A 19,272-nucleotide genomic window follows, 5' to 3' on the forward strand; every position below is an offset into this window, starting at 1 on the left:
TTGGGTCTGCGCATTCATCAGAACTAGAGTCTCACCCTAATATAATAGTAATGGGCCTGAAATTGATGTCATAACTTATAAACAATTCATCAGCATGCAACAAGGTGCACAGAACAAAAGGTGAGGTTGAAGACAAACATTGGAACTTACATATCACTTGGCAATTATATTGTACCGTAAAAATAGCTAGCCAGGACCCCAAAGGGGTTGGTGGCCAAGTGTCACCCTTTGAGGAAAACTATGCTATTTGTGGGGCCTCTGTGAACTTCAATTCTTAAGCTAACAGCTGGCATATTTCCCAACAGAATAGTTTTTTATCAAAGGACCACCATTCTACTATCAAAATTACTGCAGGCCTTGCAGCAGAAAATCTCGCTTCCCTTCATTCCTGCTAAGAATAAACTGTTCAGTCCCTTATAGAAACACAGGATGAGTTCCGCATTAAGCTATGGTGAAAAGCACGAAGAGCAGCACTTCTCCGGTCGTATTTGGAAGAGAATTATTCTTAGGACATACTCCCTCTGTGACTAGGAAAGATCACAACATCTCAAGTGGTTGCGTTTATTAAGAATACAAACAAATTCCTAATTTTGTGCACGGGCTAATTAGGACACGCAGGGTCGATTCCAAATGCCAGTGTAACTCACAGGCATGCAGAATACAGATATTGACGGTTCAAGTGAGCCTCATGTCTCTTTCATGTACCAACATGTAACCCAGTGACTGCAGCTGCCCCTTGGAACATAGGAACTGGGTTCCAATCCCAGCCGTAGCTTAAAACCCTGCAATTCTGGTCTCCATGTACCTTAAAAAACCAAAGTGTACCGTAACCTGGTGCTATGGGAAAGTGCTCTAATGCCCTTTTCCAGGTTCATGTTGGAGCCAAAAAGCCAACACCCACCCCTAAAAACTGACCATACTCTCACCCCGTTCCCTTTCACACAACTGCTGCTTTTTATATATGTATATATCTTACGTACTTTACTTCTGTTCTCCATTTGTTTAGCGACTGAACTATAAATATTTACATTTTCTAAATGCTCTTGTCTTATATTAATGTCAACCATAAATGAATATAGCGCTCACTTGCATCACTAATATGTTTAACGTGTCATTTCTTTTCTTCTTCTAAGTTCTTATCCTGCTTTGTTCTAAAGCGCTTTGTCACTCTTCGGAGTCTAGCAGCACTAGATCAAAAACTTCTAAAATAAATATATTTTTAATATAATATATTTTAGGCATAATAGTGACAGAGGTGGAAGTAAAAGGCTGCTCTAATACTCAAAGTACAAGTTAAAGCAGCAGTGTATGTAAGGATGTAAGGCGCCTGCTCAGACCATAAACTTCCCAGGCCATTATGCAGACCTTGGATCTTCGGACTCAGTGACCATAAGACGTTGGATGACTGGGATGGGAGTTAACTAGCGACTGACGTCTGGAACAAGGTTTACACATAATCCCATTGACAAGGGCAAGTCTAGCAATAGTAAGGCCATAATAAATTATTATTAATGCAGCCATTGTGCAGATCTCGCTGGATGAACAAAGTTTTACTTGTGCTTTGACCGGTTTCATCTGTCATCTGAGGTGTATGACTAAAGATGGAACTAATGACGACTAATTGGACTGGAATGCTTTACTGTGGTGGTAAACAAAATAAAAACTCAATACATTTTTGTGTTTCTCTGATAACAACCACCATACATACGCTTCCTGTTTTCCAAAACACACCCTCACTGTGTGCCCAAATCTAGGAAAGTACCATCTTGCCTGGCATGTTACCCCCATATTTCACTGTATGTATGTTGTTTTAGTCTATGTGTCACTGGGACCCTGCCAGGCAGGGGCCTAGTGCTCATAAGTATGTGCCCTGTATGTGTTCCCTGTGTGATGCCTAACTGTCTCACTGAGGCTCTGCTAACCAGAACCTCAGTGGTTATGCTCTCTCTGCTTTCCAAATTTGTCACTAACAGGCTAGTGACTAAATTTACCAATTCACATTGGCATACTGGTACACCCATATAATTCCCATGTATATGGTACTGAGGTACCCAGGGTATTGGGGTTCCAGGAGATCCTTATGGGCTGCAGGATTTCTATTGCCACCCATAGGGAGCTCTGACAATTCTTACACAGGCCTGCCACTGCAGCCTGCGTGAAATAACGTCCATGTTATTTCACAGCCTTTACCACTGCACATAAGTAACTTATAAGTCACTTATATGTCTTACATTCACCTGGTGAAGGTTGGGTGCAAAGTTACTTAGTGTGTGGGCACCCTGGCACTAGCCAAGGTGCCCCCACATCGTTCAGGGCAAATTCCCCGGACTTTGTGAGTGCGGGGACAGCATTACACGCGTGCACTATACATAGGTTATGTATAGCGTCACAATGGTAACTCCGAACATGGCCATGTAACATGTCTAAGATCATGGAATTGTCTGTGGGGGCTCTCTGAGTTGCTCAGCACCCCCTCTGTCTCCTCCTCCAAAAGGCAACATCCTGGTCTATCCTGGTCCTCAGAATCACCCAAAACCTCTACCATGACCCTTGCAGCTAGCAAGGCTTGTTTGCGGTGTTTCTGCGTGGGAACACCTCTGCAAGCTTCATCGCGACGTGGGACATCCGTCTTCCAAAGGAGAAGTCCCTAGTCCTCTTCTTTCTTGCAGAACTCCAAGCTTCTTCCAACCGGTGGCAGCTTCCTTACACCTTCATCTGGGGTTTCCTGGGCTCCTGCCCCCCCTGGACACTGTCGCGACTATTGGACTTGGTCCCCTTCTCTTACAGGTACTCCGGTCTGGAAACCCGTTGTCAGTGCACTTTTGGTGTTTGTTCTTCCTGCAGAATCCCCCTATCACGACTTCTGTGCTCTCTGGGGGTAGTAGGTGTACTTTACTCCTACTTTTCAGGGTCTTGGGGTGGGGTATTTTTCTAACCCTCACTGTTTTCTTACAGTCCCAGCGACCCTCTACAAGCTCACATAGGCCTGGGGTCCATTTGTGGTTCGCATTCCACTTTTGGAGTATATGGTTTGTGTTGCCCCTATACCTATGTGCTCCTATTGCAACCTATTGTAATTCTACACTGTTTGCATTACTTTTCTTGCTCTTACTTACCTAATTTTGGTTTGTGTACATATAACTTGTGTATATTACTTACCTTCTTACTGAGGGTAATCACTGAGATACTTTTGGAGTATTGTCATAAAAATAAGGTACCTTTATTTTTAGTAACTCTATGTTTTCTTATGATATTGTGCATATGATATAAGTGGTATAGTAGGAGCCTTGCATGTCTCCTAGATCAGCCTAAGCTGCTTTGCCATAGCTAGCTTCTATCAGTCTAGGCTGCTAGAAACACCTCTTCTACGCTAATAAGGGATAACTGGACCTGGCACAAGGTGTAAGTAACTCTGGGACCCACTATAAGCCAGGCCAGCCTCCTACACCAAATATGTGGAGTTATAAGCGTCAAACACAAAGTGAAAGAAGCTGTCGCAGTGTGCCTGAATTCACTACGTATTGCAGTTCCTAACTATCCTCCTTCGTGCCCTGCTTTATGACAGGTCCTCCTCAGTCAAGCCTGAGTTAAACAAATGAATCACTGCTTCCTTGGCCCACAAAAAGTGGCAAAACATGATTAGAATGGGATGAAGCTATTAAATGAGCCAACATTTATTGCACAATGGTAAAATAGACCTCTTTCTTTTGTAGGTTTTAGATTATTTACAGCTCAGTGCTATAATACATATCACATTCTCAAAATCATGCTTTTGCTTCATTATTATTCCCCAGGCCCCGGAGGTCACCCTTGAACAGAGACTATCTCTTGAGGCACCTCACTAGTGAGGAAGGAAGTGATGGCCAGGAGAGCAGCCTAGTTAGTGAGATTTGTGGGTGAGAGGATGCAAATCTGAAATTTCCTAACTAAAAAAAGCAGTGGGCCGCAAGGTGAACTGATGAGATGGCCAGGGTGCAGACAGACTGTACTCATGAGCAGCAGGGTCAGGACTGATTTGCTAATGCTCCTTTGGGGCTGATGAGTTTGGTGGACATGTACTCTGTTGCAACTGTGACAGAGTGATCTGCCTGCCGTACTCAAGGCCTGCCCGCTCGATTTTGAGTCCACTTTTGGAGTATATGGTTTGTGTTGCCCCTAGACCTATGTGCTCCTATTGCAACCTATTGTAATTCTACACTGTTTGCATTACTTTTCTTGCTCTTACTTACCTAATTTTGTTTTGTGTACATATAACTTGTGTATATTACTTACCTTCTTACTGAGGGTACTCACTGAGATACTTTTGGAGTATTGTCATAAAAATAAGGTACCTTTATTTTTAGTAACTCTATGTATTGTGTTTTCTTATGATATTGTGCATATGATATAAGTGGTATAGTAGGAGCTTTGCTTGTCTCCTAGTTCAGCCTAAGCTGCTTTGCCATAGCTACCTTCTATCAGTCTAAGCTGCTAGAAACACCTCTTCTACACTAATAAGGGATGACTGGACCTGGCACAAGGTGTAAGTACCTCTGGTACCCACTACAAGCCAGGCCAGCCTCCTACACCAAATATGTGGAGTTATAAGCGTCAAACACAAAGTGAAAGAAGCTGTCTCAGTGTGCCTGAATTCACTACGTATTGCAGTTCCTAACTATCCTCCTTCGTGCCCTGCTTTATGACAGGTCCTCCTTAGTCAAGCCTGAGTTAAACAAATGAATCACTGCTTCCTTGGCCCACAAAAAGTGGCAAAACATGACTAGAATGGGATGAAGCTATTGAGGCAACATTTATTGCACAATGTTAAAATAGACCTCTTTCTTTTGTAGGTTTTAGATTATTTACAGCTCAGTGCTATAATACATATCACATTCTCAAAATCATGCTATTGCTTCATAATTATTCCCCAGGCCCCGGAGGTCACCCTTGAACAGAGACTATCTCTTAAGGCACCTCACAAGTGAGGAAGCAAGTGATGGCCAGGAGAGCAGCCTAGTTAGTGAGATTCGCGGGTGAGAGGATGCAAATCTGAAATTTCCTAACTAAAAAAAGCACTGGGCCGCAAGGTGAACTGATGAGATGGCCAGGGTGCAGACAGACTGTACTCATGAGCAGCAGGGTCAGGACTGATTTGCTAATGCGCCTTTGGGGCTGATGAGTTTGGTGGACATGTACTCTGTTGCAACTGTGACAGAGTGATCTGCCTGCCGTACTCAAGGCCTACCCGCTTGATTTTGAGTTAGGTGGACTGCAAGTTATACATTGATGGAGTTAAATTTATTCTGTCTGTGTAAAAATTTCCTCTGGTGGTCTAATTGAGTAGGTGCCGTCAGATGTAAGACGTCCGACAGTCTGCCATATTTACAGTGGACGGTCAGTTGGCTTTTTCGTTTTACTATCCATCACCTCCAGGCATATCCTGGCGTTGACAGACAGTAAAAACAATATAAAACGACCCCCACACCATGGGAGAAAACTCTTATGGAGTGGGGTCATAAGTTTTTTTTTTATTTAATCAAAAACAAACTACTGTTTTCTGTGTTTGTTTTTGAAAAATAAAAAACTTTGGAAATGTTTGACAGCTGACTGTTTGACACAGCCATCTATCAAAGTTTTCCTACATTGACAGGTACTCCCAGGATGATGGTTCCTGCCAATGTATAGAGATCTCTGCAGGACTGGTGGACATCTCTGAATTTGGCCAAAGCCTAAATCAGACCCTCTGTCGAGAGACACAGTAGACCAGTGGTTAGACTAATTACAAGTATTGGTTCACTCAACTTTTGGGTGTCAGATTGTCAGTGGTATGCCTGGGAACCTAAGACTGGAGGAGCTTTCCTAGACTACCACTGTCAATGTTTGTGAACTCTAAAAGTAGTACATTTGCAGCCATTCAAGGAATTCTTCTATGTGTGCAGATTTGCTGTTTCTTTTCTTAAACTGGTCACTATATAAGCTCCTAACCCTAAAAAAGAAAACATGTTAAAACATTTTATTGGAATTAGAATGATGAGAAAAAGCAACAGTCGTAGCACACTCGACTCAGGGATCCCAGGACCAACTACCAGGCTAATAATGCATTTATATAGGGGCTGTCACACTCCAAACACCAGCAAAGCTACGCCCTCTGATGCTGTCTATTCTGGGTTTTCTAGACTACTGGCCACCAAAGAGAAACCCAGATGTATGGTAAAATGTGTGTGCATATATACCTACATATGAGTTTGTTTGTGGTCCACTGAACAAGAGATTTGCAGCCTGTTTTTGCATGCATCAGTGTTCCCTTAAAAATCCTGGCTTGAAACTAGCAGTCATGCACCTAGCGCCATCTATCACATCACAATATGTGCATAACCACTGTAGGGCACACAGCCTAGACTACTGCGGACTTCCTGGAGTCCACACATTGGCATCCCATGGTGAGTGTGAAAGAGTTGGTAGCCAAGGCTCTACTGTTCAGGGATCAGAAAGTGCCAAGGCTTGTCTGTAAAAAAGCTGATGTTGGCAGATTATTCAAAGCCTCCTATCCCTATTACCTAAGAAAAAGCTTTTTATGGAAATCACCAAGGGCCAGATGTATGAACAGATTTTGCACTCGCAAACAGCGAAATCGGCCGTTTGCAAGTGCAAAATCGAGGTCTGCAATGCATCAAATGCATTCGCAGACCAACGATTCGCAAAATCCAGGTCGCAATGCAATTCTGCAAAAACATTGCAAATTGTGATTTTTCGCAGAATGGTCTTTTGCAAGTGCAAAATACCATGACCTGCAACCAGGTGGTAACCTGGTGCAAAATTTAAAAATGCAGTAAAACTGCATTTTTAAATTTGATATGTAAAGCACACATGCCCTTTTGGCATGTGTGTACTTTACATGTGGAAAAAAAAAATGAGGTGCAGGAGAGGGGGCCTCAGGCCCCCAGCACCCTGGCCCTTTGCTTTTCCCAAATTGCGATTTCTGTTTCAGAAATCGCAATTTGCGAAATGCAAACAATTTGCAGCTATGGGCCAACAGGCCCATAGCTGCGAATGGGGCCAGTATCGCAATTTGCGATTCGGTAATTGCATTTGCGATTTTTAAGAAATCGCAATTACCGAATCGCAAATGTGATACATGGCCCTTTGCGAGTCGGTAATTGCGATTTCTTAAAAATCGCAATTACTGAATCGCAATGGGCCAGATTCATACATCTGGCCCCAAGTTCTGTAAACTCTTTCTGCATCTACAAACTCTACAGATAAATGCATCTGCTAGTGCAGGTGTTTTAATAAGAAATTATTAATGAGTGTTTATGTATTTTGAATAATGAGTTTATGTAGAAAATTAAATAACGTAGAAAGATAATGGCCACCAATGTTAACCAAGTGTACTAATCAATGATTAATACTTATGAAATATTGAATATGTGTTAGACTAATGCAGTAATATGCCATATTAAGGGTCATGGCTTTAGCTTTATTAATTGTAGGCCTTAACTTAGCGAGTGTCTTGGTCCATTTTGCCAGGCCTCACGCAGAAGCGGTATTTCTTAGCGTTTAAGAAAAATGCTGACCAAGTGGATTAAACTGTGGAATGTCTATTGTATTGTTCAAATGTGCTAATAACGGAAGCTTTTCGTGAGAACCGACTGCTAGGAGACGATGTTCTTTCTAATGAAACATTTTGTGTGTAATGTGTGTGAGACAGATTTTCCCAGGACAAGAACAATGAAGATACTGACTAGAGTAAAAGCTGCAACAATATGGTTACCTGATAAGCCGGATGATGAGGACAACGCAAGACGAACCAATCAACAATATGAGAACGGAGAAATATTAGAATTCATAGATTTGGTATAGTAATTTTATTGGACAGAGTGTGAACATACGATTAACTGACCAATAGGGAATTAGGAGACAGTTTAGGTGACTTTGATATAACAACTCCGCAGAGGGAGATGATTCAGACATTAATTCCGATATTCTGAGAGAAGACAGATTATTCTGCCATTCCGATATTACGACAATGGGCTCATATTCCCTTGACTGAGAGCCTGATGCCTTGCTGATCGACTGATGTCCTGAGGACGAAGACGGATTCTGCTTTGCTGATCCATACCGAGGATAGGTATACCCTGAAATTTGATTATTATGCATATTTGCTTTTCCTTTCTAGGTACCAACTGCGATGTTTTATCTATGACTATTATAGTTAGATGTTTTCCAAATTGGTGTTACTAAATTGTTTAGGAATAAAGCTCGACATGCTGATGTTAGTTGAGGATCCTGACTTATGACAATAGAGACTATGCTTGATGGACCTCTCTGCTTAACTTCATGTATTTCATCTCGTTGACACAGCTGACTCTGCTATTGATTTGCAACGTAACTTTAGAATGCATTGTAGTTCAAGCTTTGATTAGATTTCTTCCGATGCTTTGGACAACCAGTAATGTTTCTGTATGTGTTTCATTTGATTTTGAGATTAATCTACATGACCTTAGTATTGTTAATATAGGAAAATAAACATTCTAAACTTTAAAGGTGTGGTTATTCATGACTGAAAGGTCATGGCGTGTGAAAATGGCTGACTCCATTGATTATTGATTTTATTGATTACTAATGATTGTTGATTACTGTGTTTCGATTATTGATTTATGTCCTGGAGCTATGGTAAAAACTTCTTGAGAGTCAAAAGGTTCATCAACCTATTAGCGTCCACTTGTAAGTTTACTTATTAAGGTCAGGCACGCTAACACATCTAACAAGTTACTTGCCTTTTGTAACACTCTTTCAAGGTAGAGTCTCTGTCTAGCTGCAGATTCCTCACCCTTAAATATTCCCTAGGTGTCTGACTGGATCTTGAAAAATTTCTGCAATTCTTCTGCGTGCCAGAATGCAGAACTATGCAGATCTGCAACTGTGATCAATGTCAACTTGATCAATATAAACAGACCATAGATCAGTGTGTCTGTACACCAGCTGGGCCTTTTCCAAACTGTGCAGTTTGACAGTGGACTCAATCGCCAGCATCACGAAAGTGTTGCGTGTTGAGCTTCCTCTGAAAAAACTGCAGTAGATTCCCAAGTCAGGCACAATCATCTTCAGAGAATATGGCTTGACATTCAAATACCTCTCAGATGCTGGACTCACAAACCTCTGCAACAAAATCTAGATCTGAAACCCACTCTCAAATACACTCATTTCAACACACCATTTTACCAAACCATGAATCAGGTAGTCAGCTGTTTTAAGATTCATGTTATCAGACTCAGACATCACCTATTATACTGTGTCATACTCACCTTGATCTGCTTTAGGAAAACCCTCTAAATCCACCTATCCCTTCATTCTCTGTTGTGGAGCTTTCTTTCCCCACTACCACTACATCTGAGCAACGTGTCTAAAAGCATCTAGAGGCATTTGTCCACTGTGCTCACTTTGCAGATACTAGTGCTTGTGTAACAACGTCCCATAGAAAAGTTGAGAATTCACATCACGTATCTAGTATGGAGCTGATTAAAGCCAAAGCCAAACTGTGTCCGCAACATTATCAAATATGAGTGTTCTACTCTTTAAATGAAACTGCACACTTGCCAACTGAATTTATAAAATAACTTACAGAAGGGGTAGAATGGCAAGTTAATATGCTTCTGTTTACAGTGGATGGTGTCCCTTATTTTATGTTCACCATAGCAATATATTGGTTTACTTATAATCTGTTTTTGAGCGAACCTGTAACTGCTGTTTCTAAACCATCATGTGAGTTTTTCACTTTCTCCACAAATAAAGTCTTCAAAAGTATCTCAAAGGGAGATCGAACAGTTTTCTTGGTGCTACCTCCAAAAACCCTTGTTATAATCTGGTTTAACAGCACCGCTGTCACCAGACAATGATGTCAAGATTACTATAGAGGGGCTTCGGCTCCACCCACTTACGGAGAAGACAGGAATACGTGATTAGGTAGAAGTTGTGTGCTTCCATTTGCCCTTCACACAGCTATGATCATTGGTTTACTTATTCAGCTGCCTTTCCGAGACATATACATGCCACTTAAATGCTAATGAAGTGCATCAGATAATTAGCAAGCAGCATCGTTGAAGGACGCCAGCCATTAACCAACATGTTTTTTTAGGTCTGGCTGACAGTGCAACTGTCACCTGCACTTCTAACCTACACCAATATTATTCTATAGTTCGTTCCTTCCACACAAATACTTATGCATTCCCATGCTATTTACTTGTAATGCTCCACGTTACCGTAAAACATTATTTTAAAGTCAGACCTATTGCAAATACGTGTATTTAAATGTTGCCTAGTATAAGGATTCATTCTAGGTAATAGATGCTGGTAAGGATAAATAAGTCTCTGGTGTAATCTGTGTGGGAACATGCACGAATTAAATTGTCTAAGGAATGCCTTGTACCCCGTTAGATATAAAAATGATATACTTCCATTATAAGCTTGCAGAGAATGCGTGCACCAACATTTCAATAAGTGCCGTTGTACAAAGGTAGGTGGATCTTTGTAAGGACCTTTTCCTTCTAAGCGTTTTACCAGTCAGCAGCTCTGATTAAGCTCAAAGCAAAAAGAAAGTGAAACGCAACACAAAGCAAAGAGCTCCGGCTTAAACTGACAGCTCCCCGAAGATTACCTGTATAAAGTAAACAGGGGATGAGCTGGGGGAAAAGCCGGTGTACAAAAGTAAACAGAAACTTACGGCAGTCGTCCAGTGGCCTTTCTCTTCCTTGCAGTTGGAATTTCCGCCCAACAGTACTGGTCACGTGGTAGCCTGGTTTTGGGTGGTTGGCGGGGGTGCTTATGCTGGCCTGTCGAACAGTTATTCTTTGCACGCTCGCCCCTACGGCAGCCTAGTTTCAGACGGTCACTAAAACGTGAAAATACGGCGCTGCAGAGTTTAACAGCAGAAGCTCTTGGTGTAAAACGGGACCTTTGTTCACTGGGCTCACTAGCCCCTCCCCAGACTCCTCCTTCCAAGTTTCCTCAAGTGGCCTTTTTGTCGGAGGCGCTCGTGTAAGGCTGCAATGTGTCACCCTTGTAAGGCGGCGATGAGTCACCCGCTTTTGCCAAGAGAGCTAGTCATATGGTCTGCTTCAAGGAATCCCCTGGGTGCATGCCCGACACACGACAGGCAAAGCCGGGTTCACGCACTGTGACAGAGAACAAAACAGGCCAAAGGTTCTTTTCCTGATGAGGCCGAAAGAAGCAGGTGCTAGTTATCACGCGAAGTAATGAGTAGGTAGAAGAATGAATTAGATAGGATTCTTAATGCGTCGATGTCATTGCCTATGGAGAAACTGGATATGCCAAACAAGGGTTTTGATCCCCAGCAAGACAATAGTATTTAATGCACTCTTCTTGATTAAAATTGATATTTTATGCGTGATCCTTTGAGTAGTATAAATAATGAATGAACGTTTGCCATATTGAATTAATGTTGCTTCGGAGGTAGTCTTGGAAACTACTCCAGGCACTACACAATGACAGCCAGGAAAAAAACAGGAACAGTGTTTTAGCAGCAATCGATTCAAATTTTATTTCGTATTGGTTTTCTTTTTCGGATACCTTTCTGACCAGACTTTGTTGACGAAGAACACTGACGCGGGACCAAAATCAGAGTTTCAGAATATTTTAGAGATCGCATATGGCCTGGCAAATGCGTGCCAGTTACTTTCAGTTCTGAGCTGGAAGTTATTATTTACAGAGTCCATTGAAAATGACAGAGCATTGACTATCCCTGCTTAATAAAGACAAATACAAGCAAAGCCAATAGGCCTTGGTGTTCATGGGCGCTTCCTAGTCGTTTGGCTGTGCCAATGCATTATTTGCCAGTCAATCCTGGCACCAGGATTCAGGCTCTGGGAGGTCCACGAAGATGGATTGAGGAGTTGTCAAAATGCAAACATTTTTTTTTTCCTTTTTAGGATCTCGCTTGTGAGACACAACTGTTTACAACAAACATTTGCAATGTATTAGGTCTCGCATTTGCTTGAGTTAGAGCTATTGGCATTGTAAAGGCATATATAACTGGACTTTTCTTACCATATGAATTGGTCAACCCGGCTGCATAATCTGGTCCTCTCTGCCATGTAACTCCAGTTGCTCTGCATATAATGAAAACACTTCCATTTACTTTATTCCTCTATCTGCAGCAAACAATGAAAATATTGCCTGTTACAGCAGTTACTTCTTCCTCTCAAAAGTCACTGAGAATATGCAGCGTAACTAGATGTTGTTGAGATCAAAATGCAGAGAAACAGGATGTGCATTTAAATATATACTTATATTTTTGTTGAACTTCGTAAAGGATGATGCATATGAAATTAGGCATATAAACAATAGCAGTGGTTATCGTTTATTGGGATCTAAAGTATCCTTAAGAGGAAACGCAAAACAAAGAACTGCACACAGGGGCGTAGGAGACAATAAATTTCTGGGGGGGACAGGGACAGCCTTGGGGACTTTCAATCAACCCTATACAAATCGCTTGTTGTTTGCGAACTGCAGGCTCCGATAAACATACACAATCATATATATTGGAAGTGAAATAGGAAGAAAGGAAGGCATGTTTTCACATTCTGAAAGTATCTTTTATTGTAATTTACATTCATAAAGTAATTAGCTCAAATGTGAAAATAACATGTTGATTAACATCATGCCTCTCGCCTCATGCCAATTGGAACCACACTGGACATATCAAAAGCGATTAGGTACAACAGCTGTAAACTGTGCTCGGAAACCATAGTTCTAATAACACTTCTACTCCTGTGTGTGATCTTGGGAAACTCAGCTCCACATCAGTCATAACTAGAAGCATTTCAACTGAAGACACTCTTGGAGTTACAGGCTATATAAACATGGATTCTTTAATCTCTGTATAAACTGCAGTCACTAATTTCTTTAGGATTGGCTGTTTGTGATGCACCAAGTCACTGCGTATAAACAAAAGACATTCACTGATTATAAAGAAAAGACATCAGAAAATGACTATGATAAGGTTATCAAATCAACAAATAGAGGGATAGGGAGGAATAATGGTCCAGTGTATAGCCTCCCTAATAGAATACACAATACACCAAAATACACTGTTCCAAAGAGAAAGGCGGAAAGGGGAGTCCTAATTCTAGGAGTGAGAATCCTCACACACCCAAATGGGTGTCATGCTTCATCATCGGAGTTGCTCCTTGTCAGACTGGCGCTGCAATGTCTGACGGGCACCCCCCGCAGGGGGGCTCTTTGCCGGAGATCTTTACTCGATGATGCCAAGACCCCAAAAAGTGAGTTTGGAAGGAGAGAAAGGGGGAAGATGATGGCAAAAAGAATTAAAATTGGCTCAGGACCCAAAACCTAGGGGTAACTATTTATTCAACCATAGAGGGTGAAGGCCAAGGTTAAAACTAATGAGGAGAGTTAAATGAATATAATGGTCAAAACACTCTTAACCACATATAATGGAGTAAGGATGGTGTGGAATTACCCTGGAACAAGGGTTTTGACCATTATATTCATTTCACTCTCCTCATGACAGAATGACAGAAGCTATGCACTAAGGTTTTAAGTGGTTGTAGGAAAGGTGGCGGTGTTACCATGTATTATATGGGGTAAAATACCCCCTCCGTGCATAAGGGTATTGCAAGTCACCTTGAAGTTCATACCTTGTAAACAAGCATTGGCAAAGCCAATAGGTCTCGCCTATGCAAGTTCGATTGCCTTTGCCAATGTGTTTTAGCCATGATGTACACTAGTAAGACTACTATTCAGCATGGCTCAAAGTTAATGGCATAAAGGAGAATGATGTGTCATTGACTGGTGCGGCGTAGTGTCATGGAGTAAGTAGAATGTCCTAGAATGGAGCAGTAAACTAACTTTAAAGGAACAGGGGTCCCTTGAATAAAATACAACACCACTCCCATAAACAATTATATTAAAGTAGTATGCAAATGGAATGTTTCATGCATTTATTCAATCAAAATATAAAAGATCAAATATAGTGGGAAAACATCAACAGGGGAAATCGAGAAAGACTGGTAAGCGGGCATTACACAAGTTATCTGGATGACCCAATGTCACCAATTACAAGAAAAATGTAAAAAGTAACCTATATAGTACAGTGGTTCGGAGGAGGCTGGCCTGGTTTGTAGTAGGTACCTATGGTACTTACACCTTATACCAGGTCCAATTATCCCTTATTAGTGAAATGTAGGCAGTGTCTAGAAACCTGGCTCTCTAGGGGTAGCTGTAGCTGAGCAACCAAGGCTTATCTAGGAGACATGCAAAGCTCATGCAATACCACTGTAGTCACACAATACTCACACACATGAAAGAAAATACTCAGTGTTACAAAAATAAAGGTACTTTATTTTAGTGACACTAATGCCAAAAATACCATAGAGACTATACTCCTTTAGGAGGTAAGTAATACACCAATTATATACACTGGTATGTAGCAATAGCAATAAAAACAGTTAGAAAACAGTGCAATTAGTGAAAATCACAATGGTTAGAAATGGGCCTAGGGGAAACACAAGCCATATACTAAGAAAGTGAAATGCGAATGTTGGTTTCCCACCTAGGCAAGTGTGGTGTGTAGAAGGGCACTGGGAGTATTCAAAAACACCAAAGGTAAGTAATAGAACCCACCTCAGAGCCCAGGAAAGCAGGAGTAAATCACAGTAACTTTCCTAGAAGAACATAAGAACACAAGAAAGAATATAATGCAAGACCCAAAAGAGACTTCAAGACACAAAGGGTGGATTCCTGGACCTAAAGACCTGTGGAAGAATGGGACTAAGTCCAAGAAGCACAGAAGAGTCCAGGGAGGACAGGAGTCCCTGCTAACCTGAATCAAGCTGCAAAAGAAGAACCACTGGTGAAGAACAACAGTCAGTACTGCACCCAAGAAGATGGATGCGGGTTCCTGGTTGGTGCAGATGATATCCCACACCGGATGGATGATTGCAGTCTGGTTTGCGTCGCTGGATTCACCCAACAAGCCTTGGCACACACAAAGCTCACGGTTAGCGGAAAATGGCACTGCCCGGGACCAGGAGGGACCTGGTGGACTCTACCAAGGAGATGGAGTCAGAGGGGACTCTCAGCAGCTCAGAGAGCCCACAGAAGACCAGGCACAGCACACAGGAGTCCCCCAGCACGGGGACAAATGTGTTGCAAAAGGAGGCCCAAGCAGCCCAAAAACAAAGGATCCCACGCCACCAGAGAACCACTCAGGAAGCTGTGCATCGCAGGAAGTAGTGCTGGGGGCCGGAGCTACATTGTGCACAAAGAATTTCATAGAAGGATGCCAACAAGCCTGAGCAACTGAAAAACACGTGGTGCATAGGGGTACTGTCTTGCGTGGGAAGGCAAGCTCTTACCTCCACCAAGATTGGACAGTAGGACGTCAGGACCATCGGGACCACTTCAGTCCACCACGCGTGATGCAGAATCCATACAACTCGCCAGGAGAGGGGACCCACCCAGATGGTCGTCATTGCAGAGAGGTGCCTGCTGAAGCAGGGGAGTGACTCCTTCACTCCAAGGGTGATTCCTTCATTCTTCTAGTGCAGGCTGGAGACAGGCTATCCTCTGAGGATGCACAACCGGGAAACAGTTTTATTTGCTGGCAAGAGCTGAAGATACAATGTTGCAGAAGTCGTCTTTGCTTCTTTGTTGCAGTTTGTGGAGTTCCTGGAGGGTCCAGATGCAGTTTCTTCTATGAGAAGGTGAAGTAAAGGATGCAGAGGATTCCTGCTGAAGTCTTGCAATCCAAATCTGAAGAACCTCCCAAAGGAGAGACCCTAAATAGCCCTGAAAAGGGGATTGGACAGCTAAACAGGTAACCACCTATCAGGGGATGGCTCTGACGCCACCTGCTGGCACTGGCCACTCAGATGCTCCCAGAGTTCGCTGCCAACTTAGGATCCAAGATGGCAAAACCCAGGTACCCTCTTCTGGAGGAGCTCTGAGCACCACACCTGGGGTGGTGATGGACAGGGGAGTGGTCACTCCCCTTTCCTTTGTCCAGTTTTGTGCCAGAGCAGGGACTGGGGGTACCAGAACCGGTGTAGACTGGATTATGCAAGGAGGGCACCAAATGTACTCTTCAAAGCATTTCCAGTGGCCTGGGGAAGGACAATACCCCTCCCAAACCTATAACACCTATTTCCAAAGGGAGAGGGTGTAACACCCCTCGCTCAAAGGAAATCCTTTGTTCTGCCTTCCTGGGCTTGAGCTTCTCAAGCAACAGGAGGGCAGAAACCTGTCTGAGAGGTGGCAGCAGCTGGGGCTGCCTGGAAAACCTCAGAAGGCTGGAATGGCAATACTGGGGGTCCTTTAAGGACCCCCCAGAGTGCATGAAATCATACAACCAATGCTCGCAAGAGCCTTGGGGTATGATTCCAACATGTTTGATACCAAACGTACCTATGTTCGGAGTTACCATTATGTAGCTGGACATAGGTAGTGGCCTATTTCCAGTACACGTGTAAAATGGCATCCCCGCACTCACAAAGTCTGGGGAAATGGTCCTGCAGGCACCTCTGCTAGTGCAGGGGTGCCCTCACACACAGGTACTCTGCACCCTGCCCTCAGGACTGGAGGGCCTGCTATAGGGGTGGCTTATAAGTGACCTGGTGCAGTGTAACTGGCAGTGAAAGGGTGCATGCACCTTTTCACGCAGGCTGCAATGGCAGTCCTGCAGAAGCCTTTGCATGGGCTCCCTATGGGTGGCAAAATAAATGCTGCAGCCATAGGGATCCCCTGGAACCACAAAGCCCTGGGTACCTAAGTACCATATTTTAGGGACTTATAAGGGGCACCAGTATGCCAATTTTGGGTGAAATACTGGGTTACCAATATGCAACAATCATAATTTAAGGGAGAGAGCATAACTACTGGGGTCCTGATTAGCAGGATCCCAGTAGACACACTCAAACACACTGACAAACAGGCAAATGTGGGGGTAACCAAGCTAGAAAGAGGCTACTTTCTTACAAGGTTAACATCCACAATAATGATTTACAAGCTTTTATACACCGACTTTTACATGAATGACTCAAATAGTGAATCAATAAGTCATTAGCTCATAGTACCTATGCTTATGCCAACTTATGTACAATATCACAAATTCAAGTCAAGATACTTTGGCCGACGATATTTCGATCCCCTAGACAAGTATCAGGATCATCCTAAGCCTTCGTTAAGCTTGAGTTAAAAGGGTTACAGAGTGCTTGTAACCAAAATGGCGAAGATAAATCTGACTCACATCTCATATGAGTGAGAAGGAAATCAACGGAGATCTGAATCTCTAATCAAGCGCCAATGCCATAAAGTAGTAGTAGAGTGGCGTAGTGTCACAGTGTAATAAAGTGTCAGAGTGAAGTGGCAGAGTGTCGTAGAGTGGAAAGGCATAAAGAAGAGTGAACTGGAGTAGAGTGAAGTAAAGTAACGTGAACTGGCATAGAGAAAGTTGGGTAGAGTTGTTGAGCATAATACATTGTTGTATAGTAGAGTGGCATATAGGGTTGTGCAGTGGCGTAGAGTAGAGTATTATAGATTGAAGTGGCATAGAGTGGAGTGGTATAGAGTGGAGTAAAGTGGAATGGAGTGGCGTATAGGGAGTTGTGTAGGGAGTTACAGAGTGGAAAAGTGTTAGAGTTTAATGGAACAGAGTGTCAGAGTCTAGTATCATGGAGTGTAATGTCAGAGTGAAGTGTCAGAGTGGAGTTGGGTGGTCTAGAGTGAAGGTGCATAGAGTACAGTGGTGCAAAGTAGATTGGCGTAGAGTGTAGTGGTATAGAGTGCATTGGTTTTGAGTAAAATGGTGTAGAGTGCATTGGTGAAGACTGCACTGGTTTAGCGTACAGTGTAGTAGTGTAGAGTGGTGACGAGTAGAGGGGAGCAGAGTGGAGTGGCACATCATAGATTGCAGTGGTGCGGAGTGCAGTGGGGCAGAGTGCTGTGTCATAGAATGATGCAGTGCATGGTAGAGTGGAGTGGCACATCATAGATTGCAGTGGTTCAGAGTGCTGTGTCATAGAGTGATGCGGTGCATCGTAGAGTGGAGTGGTGCAAGGTAGAGTAGACTGGTGTAGAGTGCAGTGGTGGAGTGCAGTGATGCAGAGCAGAGTGGCATAGAGTGTAGTGGCATATAGTACATTGGTGTAGAGTGCAGTAGAGTGGCATATAGTTGAGCGGTGCAGAGTAGAGTGCCGTGGTGCAGACAAGTATAGTTCAGTGGCAGAGTGCAGTGTTGCAGAGTAGAGTGTCATAAAGGGCAGTGGTGTAGATTAGAGTGGCATAGAATGCATTGGTGTAGAGTGCAGTGATGTAGAGTGATGCAGAGTAGAGAAGAGTGGCTTAGAGTACAGTGGCACAGAGAAGAATAGAGTTGCATAGAGTGCCACAGCATAGAGTAGATTGCTGCAGAGTACAGTATAGTGGTGAAGAGTAGATTGTTGCAGAGTAGAGCATAGTGATGTACAGTGCAGTAGCATAGAGCGGTGCAGAGCAGATTGGAGCGGCGCAGTGTACATTGGACTGGCATAGTGGGGTTGCGTAGATTGCAGTTGCATAGAGGAGATGATTTCAAAGTAGAATGAAGTGCCCTACAGTGGAGTGGTGTATAGTAGATTAGAGTGCAGAGGTGCAGAAGAGTACAGTGAGACAGAGTACAGTGGCATTGAGTGCAGTGGTGCAGAGAAGAGTGGCATGGGGTTCAGTGGCAGAGAGTGCAATGTTGCAGATTAGAGGGTCGCAGAGTACAGTGGTGTATTGTATAGTGGCATAGAGTGCAGTGGCATAGAGTGCTATGGCGCAGAGTACAGTGGCATTGAAAGCAGTGGAATAGAGTGCTGTGGTGCAGAGTAGATTGGCATAGAGTGCAATGGCATAGAGTGCATTAGTTTTGAGTAAAGTGGTGAAGAGTGCACTGGCAGAGTGCAGGGGTGTAGTGTACAATGGTTAGAGTAGAATAGCATAGATTACAGTGGCGTAGTGTAGAGTGCTGAAGAGTAGAGTGGAGTGGTACAGCATAGATTGCAGTGGCGTAGAGTAGCACAGAGTGGAGAAAAGTGGTGTAGGGTGCAGTGGCATAGGGTAGATTGTTTCAGAGTAGAGTGAAGAAAAGATAGAGAAAAGATAATATACTTCAATATGGTGAAGTATGTAACAATAACAACAACATAAATAATAACACTAGGCATAACGGCCCAAAATGAAATATGACTTCTCCCTGTTAGCCAAGCTGTAATCAAGCCCTTCATTACCTAGATA

At 43.0% G+C, this 19,272-nt stretch overlaps 1 protein-coding gene across 1 annotated transcript in view; it reads right to left on the bottom strand.

Annotated features, from left to right (window-relative positions):
* The window catches only part of GSDME (gasdermin E), a 249,894-nt gene extending 238,936 nt beyond the window's left edge, over positions 1 to 10,958 (bottom strand). The window contains exon 1 of the mRNA XM_069211399.1: positions 10,700 to 10,958. The gene's annotated coding sequence lies outside the window, so the exon portion shown is untranslated. The remainder of the gene's footprint in view (positions 1 to 10,699) is intronic.
* Positions 10,959 to 19,272: the final 8,314 nt, after the last annotated feature.

Source organism: Pleurodeles waltl, chromosome 10 (assembly GCF_031143425.1).
Source record: "Pleurodeles waltl isolate 20211129_DDA chromosome 10, aPleWal1.hap1.20221129, whole genome shotgun sequence".
NCBI lineage: Eukaryota > Metazoa > Chordata > Amphibia > Caudata > Salamandridae > Pleurodeles > Pleurodeles waltl.